A 19,855-nucleotide genomic window follows, 5' to 3' on the forward strand; every position below is an offset into this window, starting at 1 on the left:
GTTGTTGGGCATGCACACTGCCACCTAAGTTCTGATGCTCACACACCTAACTAATGCTTAAGCAAACCTATCTCACTTGTGGGGCCTGATCCAATAGATGTTCTCAGAGACCACCTAACAGATATGGTCTTATGAAAAACTGCAGTTGTTGTGCCCCCTTATAATGCTTATTTATTGGGGCCTCACAGATGAGTTAGGCAGAGGAACACCTATCTCCCCACGGTCTGTGCATCATTCTGGGGCTTAGGAATCCGGACACCTACAGTGAAGTTGCAGAGTCCATGCTCAGAGGTAGAAAGAAGGTTCAGGGGCATCTGAGCAGAGGTTTTATGTATCCCAGTGGGGCCTGATTCTGAGATTTAAATGCCTAAAATGGCAGTTAGGCACCTAAGTCCTTTTGAGAATCTAGCCTTGTGTTTATTGATCTTTTAACTGTATTCTTTTACTAGACTACTTTACTAAACTCTATCACTTCTTTTAAAACACTTTATCTGATGGAGTTATTGATTGTTATTCCAAATTACTTTAAGTCCTTTTATTATTTTTCTTATAACAATAGTTTCTGCTTAGAGTTCAAACAATAATTTCATAATAAGATATTACTATCATTTAAGTGCCTACCATTTACTGTTAAGTCTTAACACATTTTTTATTTTTTTTTCATTATTAGTATAACAAAGAGAATACTAGGTATAGGAACAGATGACATTTGGCAAATTCCTGGCAGAATCTTTTATAATGAAAAGTTCAAGTATAGTTACAAGAATGATCTTTGCTTCTGTGTCCATTTCCTCAGTCAGGCTTACAATTTGGTTTCAGTTGTGGTATTCCTCATTCCTCAACAGACAAAGTTTGTCAGAGTTTGGTTTGCAAGACAATTAAATAGGGAGAAGAGAGAGAAATCAAGGAAACCAGTTTCTTTTAAATCTTTGGCAAGTTTGAAACTTGTTTTTTATTTGACGTGTTAGAGACATTTCCTGTAAATGACTACGTCCTTTTAATAACATATGTTTAAGGAACAAAATGCATATCCTACTTTTATTCAAGTCTCAGATTTCAAATTTGGGAACAGTAACCTGGGTGCTTTTGAAGAGAAAGCATAGCACAGTAGAGTTAAAGATAGACTGCAGGGACACTTTAGCAGCAACTCCAAATACAATTAAAAATCATGCTTTGTTTTATGCTAGGTTTCATACATAATTGCCAATTTGGTGTTGGAATCTCTAAGGTGTCTAAGCAAATTCTGCTTTCCTACATCCTTGTGAATATAGAGTAACACCAATGAAAGCAGTGGATTCACTCAGAATTTGGATAGGTGTATCTGACAGCTGAATTTGTCTAATTGTGACTAGAACCGCATTCCACCATACTCATGATTTTTCTGTGCAGATGGAAGCTTCAGTTTGCAGCAATTCCCTTCCTTTGAGTATCTGGGGGAAACTGAATCTTCAGAGCTTCCAAGGTCCATGCAAATCTTGGGGTTCCAGTGCAGGGGAAAACAAATCTTCACAAAGGTTCTTAGTGTCTGTATCGCTGCCTGATCTCCCTAGGAGCTACTGGAATAGAAATAATATTACAAACATTACATGATTAATAACCGTGTGTTTCTGATGGCTGTGCCAAAGGACCAAACAAGAATTGGGCCCAATGGTGCTGGGCATTATACAAACATAGTAGCTGACAATACCTGCCCTGAACTTCTATACAGCCCTGCTGTTCAGGTTAGAGAGGCCCCAGTTGAGATTGTTCTCCATTGTATTAGGCACTATAAATACATAATTAAGAGACATTCCCTGCCTAAAGAGACAGAGATTGAGACGGGAAAGTGGTACAACTGAGTACAGAATCCAGGACTCCCTAGATCACATTGTCTTTCATTTCTACTTGTTATTTATTCTGATTTTCAGCCTGGCCTTCATTGTACCTCCCTTTTTGTACACTTAATTTTATTTTCACAATTAATTATGGGTAGAGTTTAAGTAATTTATGCATCTAAGTACATAATGTATGCTGCAGTCTGCAATGAATGGAGAGTTCTGCTTAAAACTTACATGTTATGGTCCAGAAAAGTTGAGACTTTGAAAAATACTAGAAAATATATGGGGGGGAGGGACAGATACGAGGAATGCTGTACCAAAGAAATAGATAAAAAGCTAGATCCTGCATTGTTTACTTGGGTAAAACTCCCATGAACAGTTTCAGTTTTGACAAATAAGCGTTTTCAAATGGAAAAAAAAAATCATCTAAAATTACCAACCATCTATAACTAATAGTCCTTTCCCTCTATAATTTGTAACTGTACACAGTGATTCTGTAAAGGTATAATCTGTTTCTTTTGTCCAAATAAAATAGCAGGGGGAGAATATCATAAGTACCTTTACTTAACTTAAAAAAAAAAAAAAAAGTTGACACCGTTCATTACCAAAGGAAAATATATAGTTGACAAAGCCTGGAAAGCTACATGCCTTGAGTTTTAAATTAAGAAAATCCAATAGTTATTTCTCAGTGGTCTGTATTAATCTTACCCAATAATTAATCTAATATTTGTGGGTTTTCCATGTGTAATTCAATCAGAACACTTGTGCTTATGGTATTTGTTCATGTCACAGCACCAATGTTCGTATTAATTAATGACTTAAAGAACTATTGGTAGAAATTAACTCCAAAAATAATATTTTAATCTTAGAAAATTGAGATAAGAGGTCACAAGTTGTAGATCTGCTTCAGCACAGATACTGCTTACCGAAGTAATTAAGATATCTACAGGAATTACATATTAAAATGCTATTTTTAACATTGTAATAAAAAAGGGAACATGTTAGCCTTATCAGCAGTCATTGTAAATATTTAGAACAAATAAGACAGTCCCCTTTAATGTCTTATACATTACATTTGAAGTCCCTTCTTCTGAGAAATAATATAGCAAACCTATCTTAACAGTTATGATTCCAGTAATACTTTTAGACTGTATATTTTGCATACTTTCTCTGCACTGATGATTCTAGAGTTTATTGCATTTTAAAGGGCTTTATAGTCCAGGATAAAAATCTACCCTTGCTTCAAATGTGACATACATTTTCATTTTAGAGAATAAATTTTTGTTAGTTAAAATGGTTTGAGCTTTGAGGACAAACCTTCAACAATTTGTCTAAAGATAGTTTTTCCCCGCCCCCCCCCTTTCATACTGAGTAGTACACTAGATTCTTTTGTTAAATTAAACTTCATCAATTTTATGTGTATATGGTGTAACTACGCATATGTCACACTTGTATTCATCCTGTAGGCAGTAACAGCTTCAAAGGAACTGCCTGAGAATCAAAAATGTGTAGTTGCATAAAATAAAATAAAATAAAAAAATAAGAAAACTCAGTCAAGCTAAACTGTAGCTAAAATGCTGCCTGACACAAAATAATAAAATTAAAGACACTGCCATGGACGACTAGTAAGATAAAATAGCTAAGTGTAGTAATATGCATCATTGACCAATTTGAGTCACTTTGTTACAATTAGTCATATGCACTAAGACTTCTATACAGCTAAGCAATATCAACAGGAGTACTCACATGCTTAAAACTGCACGCATGCTTAAGTGCTGTGGGGCTAGATCCACAAGGGGATTTAGATACCTAGCTGCCATATTTAGGTATTTATGTCAAAAATTTAGACCACCAAACATCCTGCTCAGCTGCCACCTGTACCTGTAGGCACCCAAGTTCCGTACGCACCTACATTTCTGCAAGTAAGCATGTGCATGGCCATCTAAGCCCTCATGCCCAGGTGTCTGAGCTCATGCTTAACTCCAGTCTGGAATTGATAAACTAGACATTCCCCAAACTATCTTATCTGTGGGACCCAATCTGATAGGCATTCTCTGAGGTCACCTGGGAACACAATTACTACATCAGGCCCCTCTCTCTCTCTCTCTCTCTCTCTCACACACACACACACCTGAAGGAGGCTGTTCTCATCCTCCTGCCTGATTATATCTTAATGATTAAAGCACTCACCCAGGCTGTAGACCAGCGGTTCTCAAAGCCAATCCACTGCTTGTTCAGGGAAAGCCCCTGGCAGGCCAGGCTGGTATGTTTACCTGCCGCATCCACAGGTTCAGCCGATCGGGGCTCCCACTGGCCACAGTTCGCCATCCCAGGCCAATGGGGGCTGCGGGAAGTAGCGCAGGCTGAGGGATGTGCTGGCCGCCCTTCCCACAGCCCCCATCGGCCTGGAGTGGCGAACCGCGGCCAGTGGGAGCCGCGATTGTCCGAACTTGCTGACGCGGCAGGTAAACAAACTGGCCCAGCCCACCAGGGGCTTTCACTGAACAAGCGGCGGACCAGCTTTGAGAACCATTGCTGTAGACTACCCCTGTTCCATCCCCCATTTGTCTGATTCAGAGCAGGGATTTAAGTACCCTTTTATTAATGGAGATATCCCATCTCTTAGAGCTGGAAGGGACCTTGAAAGGTCATCAAGTCCAGCCCCCTGCCTTCACTAGCAGGACCAAGTACTGATTTTGCCCCAGATCCCCAAGTGGCCCCCTCAAGGATTGAGCTCACAACCCTGGGTTTAGCAGGCTAATGCTCAAACCACTGAGCTATCCCTCCTGTCTCTTCCTCCCGTGTGAATGTTTTAACCCCTGGGCCATGAGGTATTCTGAGGGCTTCCTCAGCTTCTCTTGTTGATGCTGTTCCGCTTTGTATAAATATTTATTCATTGGACCAGAAAGAAAACAAGAGTGTCTATAGCTCACTGGTAAGGTCACTCACCTGGAATGTGAAAGAGTCAGGTTCAGTCCCTACTTTAATTATTTTGTACAAACTGGAACAGCTTCAACTGGGGAGACTGAGGGCAAGTCTACACTGAAAATGCTGCATCGGTGCAGCTGAACCAATGCAACTGCACTGCCGTAGTGCTTAATGAAGACGCTTTACACCAAAGGGAGAGAGTTCTCTCATTGGTTTAGTTAATCCACCTCCCTGAGAGGAAGTAGCTATGTTGGTGGTAGAAGCTCTCCTGTCGACACAGCACTATCTAAACGGGTGGTTAGGCTGGTATAACTGTGTCACTCAGGGGTCTGGATTTTCACACTACTGAGAGACATACTTATACCAATCATAGGTCTGCAGTGTAGACCAGACCTGAGAGTTATGTAGTATCTAATGTTCCACAGCCTAGTGGTTATGACACTCTTGGGAGGGGCAGATTTAAGTTCAAGTGACTGCTCTGCTCAGACAGTATGGGGATTTGAACCTACATCTTCTAAAGCCTGGGTATAAGGGTACATCCAGCACCCAGAAATAGGTGCCGCCCTCTGGCCCAGAGTTAACCACCAAATCATTTTAGGGCTGAAGGGAGACTTAAGCCATGTCTACACTACAGTATTAAGTCAACTTAACTTATGTGGATGATCATAAGCCACTTTAATTACATCGGCTGTGCATGTCCATGCAACGCTCCTTGTGTCGGTGGAGTGCAGCCACAGTCGGTGCTCTTGCATTGACAGAGAGTGTTGTATCACTGGTTGCTATCCTCTGCTGCTGGGAGATCTGGGAACAGATTGGAGTGGATCATGGGGACATGCTCACCATCCCATGATGCAGTTCTTTCCATACCATCATTTCATGGGCTTTAGACTTCATTTTGTGCCATTTTTGAACAGCCCCAGTAAATTGTGCACCTGCCATCTCTGCCTGAAAGCATGGATCCTGAACAGCTGACCAGTCTGGTGATAAGTGTTATGAACACAACGTGGCTGGTCCTTCAATATTTCATGAGCTGTGAAACAGAAAGTGAATCTGTGGTGCCTGTCCTGCTGTGTGCAATGGAAAGAAACAATTCAAGTTTGCTGCTGGCATTCAAGGAGCAGCTGCGCACGGTGGACCATCTGTACTGTGAGTGGGGAAACAAGCAGTGAGTGGTGTGATCACATATGTCATGATGCATGTGTGGGATGAGGAGCAGTGGCTTCCAAATTTTTGGATGCGCAAATCCTCATTCCTGGAACTGTGTGTGGAGCTCATCCCAGCCCTGCAGTGCAAGGACACCAGAATGAGATCTGCCTTAACAGCGGAAAAGCGAGTGATGATCGCTGTGTGGAAGCTGGCAACTCCAGACTGCTACCAGTCAGTTGTGAATCAGTTTGGAGTTGGAAAGCCCACCATGGGGGTTGCGGTGATGGACTGTGACTCTGGGTAATATGCAGGAAATATTGATGGCTTTGCGACAATGGGATTCCCTAACTGCAGCGGCGTGATAGATGGCACAATATTCCAATTTTGGCCCCAGACCATCTTCTGATGGAATACTTCCACTGAAAGGACTACTTCTCCATGGTCTTGCAGGTGCTGGTGGATCACCGGGCCCATTATACTGACATCAATGCGGGTTGGTCAGGGAAGGTTCATAATGCACGCATCATTAGGAACACTAGGCTGTATAGGAAGCTGCATGCTAGAACTTTCCTTCTGGACCAGAAGATTCCAGTGGGTGATGTGCAAATGCCCATAGTGATTCTGGGAGACCCAGCCTACACCTTGCTCCTGTGGCTTATAAAATCTTACATTGGGAACATAGACAGCAGTAAGGAGCACTTCAGCAACAGGCTCAGCAGGTGTCGAATGACAGTTGAATGTGCCTTTGGCTGATTAAAAGGTCACTGGCACTGCCTTTTTGGCAGGTTAGACCTCAATGAGGAAAATATTCTGATGGTCACTGCAGCCTGCTGTGCTCTATATAGCATTTGGGAAGTGAAGGCGGAAATGTGTCCCCAGAGGTGGATAGGCTGACTGCTGATTTTTAGCAGCCAGATACCAGAGCAATTAGAGGGACTCAGCAGGGGGTTATTTGAATCAGGGAGGCTTTGAAGGAGCATTTTGACAATGAATCCCAGTAACATGTCATAACGTGATGCGTTTGGCCAGGCAATGTTTACTTGCCACCTTGAATGACTCTTGTAAAGGTTACTTCCTGAGTTTTAATTGTAGTGAGCAAATGTTCCTGCCACTGTGTTTGAATTTTAGCAGCAACTACCATGTGCAAATAAAGTTTCATTTTGTTTCAAAGAGTACACTTTAATTAAAGGATAAAACACATAATTTTTATGTATGTATGTATGTATTTATTTGCGAACAGGGGACATGGCAATGAGGGACAGTCTCTCGGTTAAGGTTCTCATCGATGTGTGTAACTCCAGCTTTCAGTATGAAACCAGTCTCTAGGGGTGGAGTGCTAGGGGTACTCTGATGGAGTAAGAATATGCAAGGAATATGTTTGGAAAGTTTGGGGAGGGCATGGAACGGCATTGTGTATTGGCTTCAGAGGGAGTTGTGCATGGATGTGCTCCCACTGCAGTGCTATTAGGGACTTGAGCATCTCTGTTTGGCCCTACAGTAGCTTTATCATCTGCTCCTGTCAATCTATCATCCACTACTGCCCCTGTCTCTTTTCCAGGCTACCCAGCCTGAGTTTTTCATTAACTGTCTCCCTCCATGCGCTTGTCTCACTATCTGCTGTATCTGTTGACTGCAGCACTTCACGAAACATTTCGTCCTTACTCCTCCTGGTTTGCTGCCTTATCTGATGGAGGTGCTCCACCAGTGAGTAGGAGTTGGTCCTCAAGGGCACATCTGAAGAAGCCAAAGAAATAATGAACAGAGACAGTATTGTGAGTACACTCACAGCCCTGAATCACAATCATCACATGCAGCTCTTTCTTAATGTCCCTTGGCTAGCACACAGCTCGGCAAGCATCCCAAATATGGTGATTTTGGCGGGGAAGAGGGATTTAATAGGGAAGGGAGAATGGCCAAGAAGGGACAAAAGGTCTGGGTTGTTTGTGAAGAGAGTCACTACGTGTGCCTAGGGAGAGTATTCTGAATATTAGGACTTTTTTCCACAGGCTGGGATAATCAAACCCAATATCTCACTCCTGAGGGTAACCCAGGAAGCAAGGGTGCATCTCTTGCATGAGTCCAGCTCCAGACCCTATGCTGCTCTCCTGTGTGCTGCTTTGGTCCCTGCAGAAATAATTGTAGCAAAGTTTCCTACAGCAAGGGGATAAATAAGGCAGCTCTGCCAAGGAACCTTCAATAGGGGATTGCAGAGTTTCATAAAACTACACAAAAGTTTCCTAGAGATCCCTGTGGAGGATTCCCAGGACATCCTGGTGTACATTTACAAACTTGTCTGATAGGCCCCTACAGTGTAGCTGCATAGGTTCTGTTGTTAATTTCTATTCTTTATCCCTCGTCTATCATATAACAAAATAAATGAGAACTCAATCTCCTATCACTGTGCAGTCACCTTGATCACCTTGATCGATTGGTCCTTCAGCCCTCATATATATTGCGCCGATCACAACATGCCTTCCATTCTTCTCTTATCCTGGCTTTCCTTCTCCATGTTGGCCATGCCTTTTCACAATAAAATCTTCCCATCTCTTTTGAGGTCGACCGAGTGGTCATTTCAGTTCCTGTGGGTACCACTTGGCGACAGCTGCAGTCTATCGATTGTCAGTGAGCCTAGATATATGTCTAGGCCATCACATTTTACTGTATCTGCTTTCACCAATGACGTCCTACACTTCACTGTGCTATCTGATCACTTCCTTGGGAACTCAGTCACAGATGGAAATCACCAAAGTTCTTCCTTCCATCACCCTCTCCGTGACAGACAGTTGTTGCTCTTCAGTCTTTGTCAGTGCCCATGTTTCGCTGCTGTACAATATTTTTCTGGAAATACTGTTGAGTTGAAGAGATTGGTGCATGTTGCCTTGTTGATTTTTCCTCGTAGGACATTCTTGATAGAATTGAATGTGTGCCAACCAACTTTCTTTCTTTGCGAGAGTTCACCTTTCTGATACTGTGCAGTATCAAAGCAAAATGTGTGCTTACCAGAGCTTACCTCTCTTGCTTCATGCACGCTAGAGCCAGAGTGCTTGGACTGGCTAGACCACTACAGAGTCAAAAATGGGTCATGGCTTCCATGCCACGGGACAGCCCTGTCGCATGTCCCACATACTCTTCTAACTCCACTTCCTAACAACCAGTTCATCCACGGGGTTGACTCCAGTGCCCCAAAGTATCCACAGGGATCTTGGCAGTGGCAATGGGGTTGCCTCCAAGGATGGCATGCAGCTCCTCGTAGAAGCAGCATGTCTTCGGCACTACAACAGAGTGACGCCTGGCCTCCCTTCCCTTCGGGTACGCTTGCCTCAGCTCCTTGATTTTAGCATGGCACTGCTGTGTCCTTTTTGTGTTCCTTCTCCTGCATGCCATGAGCAATCTGCCTGTAGATATCAAAGTTTCTAAGGCTTGAGTGAAACTGCGACTTCACAACCTCCTCTCCCCACAGACCCAACAGATCCAACAGCTCTGGTGTATGCCAGGGAGAGCACGTCTGTTGTGGAAAATCTACAATGTCAGCTGGGAAGATGCTGTGTGAATGGTCCATGCTAAGCAAACAGGAGAGCAATTTCAAAAATTCCCTGGCCTTTAAACAGGAGAGGGGCACATGCCTGTGTACCTGCAGGGCAGCTGAGTTCAAACTGCTTACCAGTGATCATGATGGGCATTGTGGGACACCTCCTGGAGACCAATTAGGGCAACATAAGCAAGCACAGTGTCTACACTGATATTGTGTCACTCTAACCACATTGCAAAAAGCTCTATTCCTCTCATCAAAGTGGTTTTATTTTGTTGGCATAGTAGGGGAGTTACATCGGCAGTAGGAGCATTTCAGGAGCATCCACTGTTTTGTCAAAAAAATTGACTGTTGTCAACAAAACTCTGTAGTGTACAGAAGGCCTTAGTCCATACTTCTTGGCATTTCTTATTGACTATCTTAGGTGTCTCCTGTTCAGCATGTTGGCTCTTTTTGGATTCCATTCTTAGCTACCGAACTCTCCCCCGGCATTGTATAGAGAGCCTGGGTTCCTGAATCAGTGCTGTAAATTCCCCTGGCCATCAAGCCCGTACTGGAATGGGATCAAAGTAGCTGATCAGGCAAGCTTCCGCATACTTCTACTAAGGTGCTACATGCTCTCATCCCTTGAAGTTGATAGGCATTGAAAGCACTAAACAGTGCAAAATAGGTGTTCTGCACACTACAGGTTTGGGCACAAATGCAGTGGTGTCTAAATAGAAGTTCTGTTGTCCACGTTCTCCCATATGGCAGGTAGAACAGGAGACCTGTTAATATTGTTGGAAAATGATTCAGACTAAAGTGAAAGCTCATGTTTTGGGGGAGGAGTGTGCTTCAAATGCTGCTGATTGTCAGGCATTGTATACTAGTTGACAGCTATTGAAATTGTTTGTGCTTAATGAGCAATCTCCTCATGATGGCTGATAATGTTACTGATGCATCCATCCTACCATAGCCAAGTGTGTGTTTAGCTGTTGCATATGCAGCAACCTGGTTGTAAATTCCCTTAACTAAAAGAGAAGGATTAATACATACTGTATTATGATCAAATCTGATTTAAAAAAAAACCCATACCTCTGAACTGTTGAAAGCACAGCAAGATTTCTAAACAGATAAAACTAAGAACAGTTTGTTTAAACAAAATTAATTTTACATTTGCTTATTTTAATCATTATTTATTTTTTATATCAGTATTTGTTTTATTTTATGACAGTTTAGTCATCTATTATTCTGGAACCTCTGAAAACACAGCAGATATTTTCAAGGCAAACTATGAGATTTTATTTTTAATAGGACTTGAAGGTCTGAATCCCTTATGCAGCTTTGAAAATCTCAGCCACTTCAATTAAAAAAATAATTTAAAGTGAACAGTGTTTGATCTTGAAGCCTACTCCAGGAATGGTCTGAAAAGAAAACTGTGGGTAAGCCTATTGGCAAGTGAGAGTGGAACACGAAGGGAAAAGAAGAAAATGAAAATGAATGCATTGAGCTACTCTGTAGATGTGTGGATTCTACCATCCTTACTCATGGAGGTAATTGTAGATTATGATGCTATCCCAATAAGGGTATTAGAATCTGGCCCAGGAACAAATAGAGAACTATAAAACATATGGCTATCAAAAAAGATGCAGCTATTTAAGGGGAAGGAAAATAAAAACAGCTGTGAGTGGAAACGGAAGACAGTAGTAAATAAAATGTTTCAAGTAATTCAGGACAAGCTCTTAAATCAGATGGAGGAAAATCTACTGATAAAATGACTGAGTACAAATTTGTGCTACGTGCAAGACCATCTGGAAAAAATGTGTATGGCACAATTCAACATTGGAATCATGACCCAGGTAAGATGAATTTCTCATGGTTACTATCTCTTATTTTGGTATTCTTATATCTCCTTTCAAGTGGGGTGGGAAGAGTAAAAGTGACTACGACTGCTGACCAGTTACATAGAGAGAAACTGGCTGTACACTCACCTTCACATAAAGCGTTTCAGGCAAATGAGTATTACTCGAATTGAATTGCACTCTGCCTTCTTGTCATTGCTTCCTAAGATCAAGGCTTGTCTTAGAAATCCACACAGATTTGAAATTGTAGTAGAATAGGTGAACAATGACACTTTAATTAGTTCAGACTCTAGATCAATCAGTTCTTTCCTGGTACTTGACATCTCATGAGCATTTGACATTATTGATTCTTCTCAGTTCATCCTTCCTCCCCTAACTTATGTTGTTTGGATCCCTTGATCCTATTTTTACTCTCATCTCTCTAATCACATGTCAGTGGTTCATTGTAACATATCTTCCTCTGTTCTGTTTGCTCCTTTTCTTGACATCCCACAACGATCTCTTATAAAAATTGTTATTTTTAAAATTTATTTGCATGTGACTGTGTGATTTTCATTGATCAGAATACAATATAGTTGCTCTCTAGCACTTTCTGTGACTACTGCATTTCTGAAGGTATTATAGCACTTTTTTCCTGAAATTCAACATTGACTAACAATAGTAATGAACTGTATTTCACCCTAAATTGAGCAAGAACAAAATAAGGGGAATATTTTTTCACTGTGCAATTTATACTGGTGATATTTTCTCAAATTCAGACCAGATAGTCACCTCATCACTCCTATAATCTTGCAATATGTTCACTTATATCCCCGCTTAAGCAGAAATTTAGTGTGCATTAGATTTAACTTTGAGGAGATGGTCAGTCACTTGGACTAATAATAGGGCAATACCATCTTTTCCTTGAACTTCCCTGATTACAGGGCTTTATAGAAAAACAAAACTCAACTGTGATCAAAACCTTTCCCAGGCAGAGCTGGATGAACCCTGTGCACATTGTTTGATCCAACTCTTCCAAGGATAAGTGATCCTGTTTTGTTATCCCAGCTAAAAGAGGGCACTCCACTACTCCCACTCATACAGGGAGAGATGGTCAGAGGACCTGGCAGTTTGAAAGCTACTGAGCCATCAGATCCAGAAGAAAGTACCTATGAAAAAGTGATTTCCCAATTAATGATTGATATGGGGATGAGGGGTGAGCAGGAGGAGGAAAGGTCCCTACATTATTTAAGGGATAAAGAAGGAGGATGATTTTCACTTCCACCAGATGCGTAAACAAAAGATTTTGCTTTTAGCTGTTCTGAAAAACCTTTTCACACCTTGGATAGACTTGCAGAGAAAAACTGAAAAAGGGATTTAAACATTGTAAAATTTCCCCTTTCCAGATTGGCACAACAATGGTGGTGACAGTATGATAATGCTTTGGCTTGCATAAAACAGTAGTTAGTTTTAGGATTAAGGCTTTAGATAAGTAGTAATTAATGATATTTTAGAGCAGGGATCTGCAACACTTGGCATGCAGCTCATCAGGGAAATCCGCTGGCGGGCCAAGATGGTTGGTTTACCTGCATTGTCCAAAGGTTTGGCCGATCGCAGCCCCCACTGGCAGCGGTTCGTCGTTCCAGGCCAATGGGGGCTGTGGGAAGTGGCGCGGGCCAAGGGATGTGTTGGCCGCTGCTTCCCGCAGCCCCCATTGGCCTGGAACGGCAAACCACGGCCAGTGGGAGCTGCGATTGGCCAAACCTGTGGACACTGCACCAAACCTGTGGACACTACAGGTAAACAAATCATCCCGGCCCGTCAGCGGATTTCCCTGATAGGCCATGTGCCAAAGGTTGTAGATCCCTAGTTTAGAGTTAGAAATTCAAAATGGCTGTTACAATGATTCTCTATGGAGGACACAGGGTTAGATAAAGTTCAATGGGGAATGACTCAGCATATCTCCCAAGACCTCAAAGGGAGGATCAGAGGGACAATCTCTGCTAATGATGACCTCAAAGGGAAGACCTATGCAGGAAGGGGAGTATCTAGAAAGGATGAGAGTCTATGCAAATAACTGGAAGCTGATTGAGCCGGTCTAATTAGGTGGGAAGGACCTATGCTAATGAACTGGACTTGAGAGAGCAACCAATATATAAGGCTGACAACAAGCAGGCTTAAGTGTATGGGTGTGATTGTTCCAAGAAACCAGCACCAAATTATAGAAAGGGAAAAATATACCTTATATGAGTAACACTTATGTACCTGAGCTGCAAAGCTGAAGAGAATAAAGCTGAAGAAAAGCAGAAGATTCCAGATGCAGCTACCTGCCGAAGCAGAGGCAACTGAAGCTTCCAGAAGGCAGTAGTTTCTGAGGCCAGCAATGGCAGCTTTCTGGCAGTAGCAGCAGAGGCGCGGGAACTATGGGTATAGGGGGTGCTGCAGCACCCCAGGTTTCACTGTGAAACGTTTGCTGGTGCCGGTGCTGTCAGAAAGAAGATAACATTTCCTGATTCTTGAAATTCTTTTTTTGAGAATCCCGGAGCTGTGCTGCACCCCTGTGGTGTGTGGGGGAATTGCATTCACATGGTTTTTGAACATACAATGACCCGCGATAATAGAGCAATCAAATCAATACTGCACTGTTGTCTGTCACAGCGGCAGACGTGGGCGATTTTGAAGCTCATATGGTTGCAATGGGGTCCCGGTTGCAACCTGCCCCACACTTGGGGCTCTGCCCCCCCACCCCCAGCTCCTATGGTCCCGGCTGCAGGACTCATGCCCGGGACTCTGCATGTGGGGTCCTGGCTGACACTGGCCAATCCCACACCCAGGGCTCTGCTCACGGTCCTTTGCCTGAGGATCCGCACTGGGGGCTCTACTCCTGGCCTCGCGCTTGGGGGCTCAGTTCCTCCTGGTCCCACGCCTGGGGTCCCAGCTGCTGCCAGCCCTGCGCCTGGGGTCCCGGCTGCTGCCAGCCCGCGCTTGGGGCTCTACTCCCCCACACCTGGGGTCCTGGCAACAGGACCCATGCCCAGGACTCCACACGCATGATCCTGGCTGCTGCCGGCCAGCCCCATGCCCAGGGCTCTGCTCACGGCCCCACGGGTTCTCAGCATTGGCCCCCTTACCTCTGTCCATTTCCCCCCCTCCCAGAGCCAGGACCAGGTAAAAAGTTGGTGGTGGGGACCCCTGGCTTTCAGCACCCCCACCATAAAAAATGTTGCAGCACCACTGAGCAGCAGTAGCAATCAGCCCCAGAGCTGATATCTACAAATTGACTGAACAGAAGGACTGGGTGTATCTGTAAATAAAGCTGGATGCCTGCCTCTGAGTGGAGGGCTGTATCTGTGTCCTTCCAAGGGTTAGCAGGATTAGCCCGCTCTAGGGAGTTCTCTGCGGGTCAGAGATAAGCTTCCCTAGTAATATCGTGGCAATTCTAGGGTGGGCCACCAACTTGTTGCCCCTTTGGATGGAATAAATTGCATTATTATAGACAAGCTATTATTTGAGTGCCTGAGGTCCAAATTGTCAGGGATCAAGTGAGTGTAAGAGGAAGCAAATAGACCAAATTATGGGGAATGCTAAACAAGAAAGCAGAATTGACATTCATCCTCATAGGTTCAGTGGATCCCAAGTTACCAGCCCAAGCATCACAAATAGGAGTGAACTTGTGCAAGTAAAATGTGACTATGCATTGATCTGGCTAGGCATACTCTGCACTGTGTTGTAATGATTTGAAAGATGTATGGTGCTTTGAGAAATTTGCTTGCATGCCAGAAATCATCTTACTTGGTCTGTCGGATGCTGTTCAAAAAACTAACCATTAGAGTTAATGGGAATGAATGGGTATTTGTGTTACCTCCGTTTTTTTTTATCTTCATTTCAAGAAAAATGTCTTGCATTCCGTATTGGTCTGCTCTATATCTCCCTTGGCTAGGGTAGGTTCAAAATAATTCTGGGTGAAATTTTTTGACTGAAACTTTTTTAGGAGAAAAATGCAGATTCAGCTACACCAAATTGTGTATGAACATTAAAACTTGCCATATGGGGTCAGACTGATGGTCCACCTAGCCCAGGTTCCTATTTCCAACAGTCGCCAATATCAGAGTTTCAAAGAGAGTGCAGAGAACAGGACAATTTTCGAGAGATCCACCCGTCTTCCCATCCTTGTTTCGGGGTTTACGGTTGCTGCATTCCTAAACATCATGTCTAATAGCCACTGATGGACCTATCTTCTATGAACGTATCTAGTTCCTTTTTTAACCCACTTGTAATTTTGGCCCTCACAACATACCATGACAATGAATTCCCCATGTAAACTATGCATTGTGTGAAAAAGTACTTCCTCTTGTTTGTATTAAACCTGCTGCTTCTTCATTTCATTGGGTGACCGTTGGTTTTTGTATTAAAGGACAAGTAACTGAAAAGACACACAAGCTTCTCTATTCACTTTTTCCATACCATTCATGGCTTCTATCATATCCTGCCTTAATCTTCCCTTTTTTTTAAGCCCTGATCTTTTTAGTTTCTCTTCCATATGGAAGCCATTCTATATCCTTGATCATTTTTGTTGCCCTTCTCTGAGCTTTTTCCAGTTCCACTGTATCCTTTTGGAGCTGGGGCGACCAGAACTGGATAAAGTATTCAAGGTGTGTGTGCACCATGGATTTATATAGTGCCATGATGATCTTTTGTCTTATTTTCTATGCCTCTTTTAATAGTTCCTAAACCCTGTTAGCCTTTTTGACCCCTGTTGCAAAATGAAATTAAGTTTTCAGAGAACTATCCACAAGATCTCTTTCTTGGATGATAAGATAATTTAGAACACCATATATATATATAGTGGGGATTGTTTTTTCCAATGTGCATTACTTTGCACTTATCAAATTCAATTTAATCTGCCATTTTGTTGCCCAGTCACCCAGTTTTGTGAGCTCCTCTTGTATGTCTTGGCAGTAAGCTTGAACACAGCTATCTTGAGTAATTTTGTGTCATCTGCAAACTTTACCACTTCACTGTTCACTCCATTTTCCAGGTCATTGATGTGTGTATTTGCATTGATTTTGGCAAACTATTCATTTAGAAAGAAACCTGAAAAGCTATTTAAAACAAAATAAATGTTTCATTTCAATATTTTGTAAATGACACTTTTTTTTTGTTTGAAATGATGTTTTGTTTCAAACTTTGTTTGAATTTTATTTTAAAACACATCAAAATCATGTTCAAATTGTTGGAAACGAAATAAAATGAAATCAAAATCTGGGAAACGAAACATTTTATTTTACCAAAGACACAAAAAATAAGAAAAAATTCAACTTGCAGAATTTTTTTTTAAATTAGATTTTTTGCTTTTTCAAAATTGCCAGGGAACCAAAAAATGTTATTCAACCATCTCCAATTTAGATAAATAGCTTAGCTACGATTCTCACTTAGCTGCATCATTCTCTTCCAGCAAATATCTATACAAACCTCTCCTCTCTCATAGGAACTTTATTTTTATGTGAATTATTAGATTCAGGACAGAAATCAACTACTACACAAGGCTAAAAGGAAACTTCTTCTTTGGGTGTACTACAGCATAACTGTTGATCACTGGGACTTTACACCTTTCTCTAAGGAACTGGCAGTGATTAATACTGGTGCTGGACATGGTGGGGAGAGATAGCTCAGTCTTTTGAGCATTGGCCTGCTGAACCCAGGGTTGTGAGTTTAATCCTTGAGGGGGCCATTTAGGGATCTGGGGCAAAAAGCTGTCTGGGGTTTGGTCCCTTCCAACCCTGAAATTCTATGATCTGATCTGTGGTGTCAATTTCTATCATCTTATGCTAAAAAAGTGTTGGTGCCTTAGGAAGGTCTGGTTTCAGTGCTGACCTTTTCTCTGCTTAAACTTCTTCTAGCCCTTCTCTTATTTTATAAATGGTTACATGTTCAACATACAAAAATAATAATCCAGAGATCAGAAAAAAACTTTAATTTATATCAGGACCAGACAGTTCCATTAATAATGAGGCTCATTAGTGTACACTCAAGCTTTCCCAAGCTACAAAGCATTACAATATGTGTCAGAGATAAAGCAAGGAAAATAATTATGACCTTATCAGCTTCTTCCAGCATGACTCCCATCTTTCAAGTTATTTTTAGAGAAGAGGGGAAAGAAGGCATGACATTTAAAATAAACATTGGAGTTAATTTAAAAAGGAAAAGAAAGAATAAGGCATGGCAAGAAAAAAAAGGAGAAGAAATTTCAATAGAGACATTTGCTTACAGCTTTAATATCAAGGGAATTCGAGGCCAAAGCATCATTGGTTCTGCCTGGTTATCATCCCATCCTTGCTTGTATGTTTATTGGGACAGTGATTTCACAAATAGCTTGAACCTATTGCTCTTTTTAGCTGTGGGGAAAAATCCAAATCTTATATATGCTGGAGTCCTTTCACATTGTTATTTGAACACTTCTAATGGAGTTGGATTATAATGATCCAATTAAAATCATTATTATTTTATGTAACATCATAAATGAACACTACAAGCTACAGATACATAGTTGATATGACCCTTGCTTCAAGAAGTTTATAATCTAGCATTACATTCCTTTAAAAATAAGAGTTGTGCTCATGAAAGTGGTTGTGTGGATGGTGCATTAAACTGAAATCCTTTATTTATCTATCAACCAAATATAACAGGGGCAACAGCAATGAACGCTTCTCCACACTGCTCTGCTAATGTACCTCAACCATGCATTGGAAAGAGCACCTTGCAGGATCAGGGACTTTTAGTGTGTAATGAGTTTTGTAGTAAGATGAGGCCCTGAAACAGAAACCCTTATCAGAGGCCCAGTATGAGGCCTAAGGTCTGAACTAAAGTAATGGTCAAGACTTTGCTAACATAAAGCAAAGTTAAGCTCTGAGCCAGAGGCAGGCCCTGCTCACAGAAGCTGGCAACGAAAGGGCTGATGTTGCAAAAATACACATACCTAAAAGGTACTGGACACTAGAGATACAAAAATATGCCAGGATGATACCAGAACACTCTGATACTTGCACATTACACACAGATAACAAATAACAGGTGAACCCATCCTAAAGATAGGGCAAAAGGGTACTATGATGGATTGAGTTGTTTTGTTCTAACCAACATGTACAAGGTGAGAGGCGGCACCTTACTGTGTAGAGGGATTGTACCTTGCTAGGTAGAGGGGTTGCACCTCAATACTTTAGGAATGATGTGTAACTTGTTTGTACCTGTGTATAAGAATGCATCCCTGGGACGGTGTCTTTGTCCAGCCTAGGGGGCAGTGGAGTGTCCTGCTACTGACTGAGCTGTGTCCATTGTCAGGGAGCACATATGTACTAGCAGAACTGTAGACATCTGATCCGGGGAGCTAGAGACTGTTTCGTTTGACAATAAACCTAGCCGGGTGCCTTCATACCTTATTGGAGTCTGTGGTCATTGGGGGTTCTCTCGGGGTCTGCTGTGTCAGCGATCTGCGCAGAGCCGGGGCAGCACACAAAGGGAACACATGCACGCAGCCGACTGTTATCCACATTGAACAGAGCAGAGCACCACACTGGTGGCGTCTGACAACAAGTTTCTAAAGCATAATATTCTTTTCATTTCAGAGTAGCAGCCGTGTTAGTCTGTATCTGCAACAAGAACAGGAGTACTTGTGGCACCTTAGAGACTAACAAATTATTTGAGCAAATAATATGTTAGTCTCTAAGGTGTCACAAGTACTCCTATTCTTTTTATTGTTATTTTACTTTAAATGTCAAAAATTATTAGTACATCTACCTCTCACAAGGACTTCTATGGCCCCCATTGTCTGGGTACACCACAAGAAGGACAGGAGACTTGTTATGGGTTTTAATCAGGCTTCAACTTTACTATATTTATATATATATGTCTGGGACTACCCGGCAGATAAAGTGTATAGTGAAAGCAAATCCATGTTTATTCAAATCAATTCTCCGGGGCTTCCACCAGCCCCCCTTTGTTTCCATCCAGGTCCCCTGCCGACCAATGGCTTGGACCTTACCATCCACCACCCTCGTAAGAGGGTTAAGGAGGGCTATGAGAACTGTGTGGGGGGGGTAGGGTGGTTGGCTCCCTGCCGTACCAATCAGAGGAGTCCCCAACCCCCACGCCCACCCCATTCTGTTCCTTTATCCAGTACCTCCTTTTAAGTCCTTTTCCAGGCATTTATCTGGTCACTGGCTGCCCTCCCTATGGAATACCTGCACTGAACATCCACCCAACCTTACAAAATAAGAACAAAGAGAATTGACCCACCCAGATTTCATACCTTTATGCACATTCCTAGGAGGGGGTGAGTCATTGCTGCAAAACTGACCACCGAGCACCCCTTTTTTTTTTTTACAGCAGTTTCTGACCTCCTTTCTCCCCACCCACCCCCACCACAAAGCAGAGCTGCCCTTCCTGGGTAAGCCCAGACAAACCCTGCCCCACCTTAGTTGTGGTGCAGTCATTCTTATGGGGGCTGAGTGACTTACAACCTTAAATATATTTTCCTCATAACACCCCACTGAGGTAGGGACATTTTATTATCTCTATTTCATAGATAAGGAACTGAGAAACTGACTTGTCCAAAATCA

Source organism: Terrapene carolina, unplaced genomic scaffold (assembly GCF_002925995.2).
Source record: "Terrapene carolina triunguis isolate 2854851 unplaced genomic scaffold, T_m_triunguis-2.0 Scaffold18, whole genome shotgun sequence".
Taxonomy (NCBI): domain Eukaryota; kingdom Metazoa; phylum Chordata; order Testudines; family Emydidae; genus Terrapene; species Terrapene triunguis.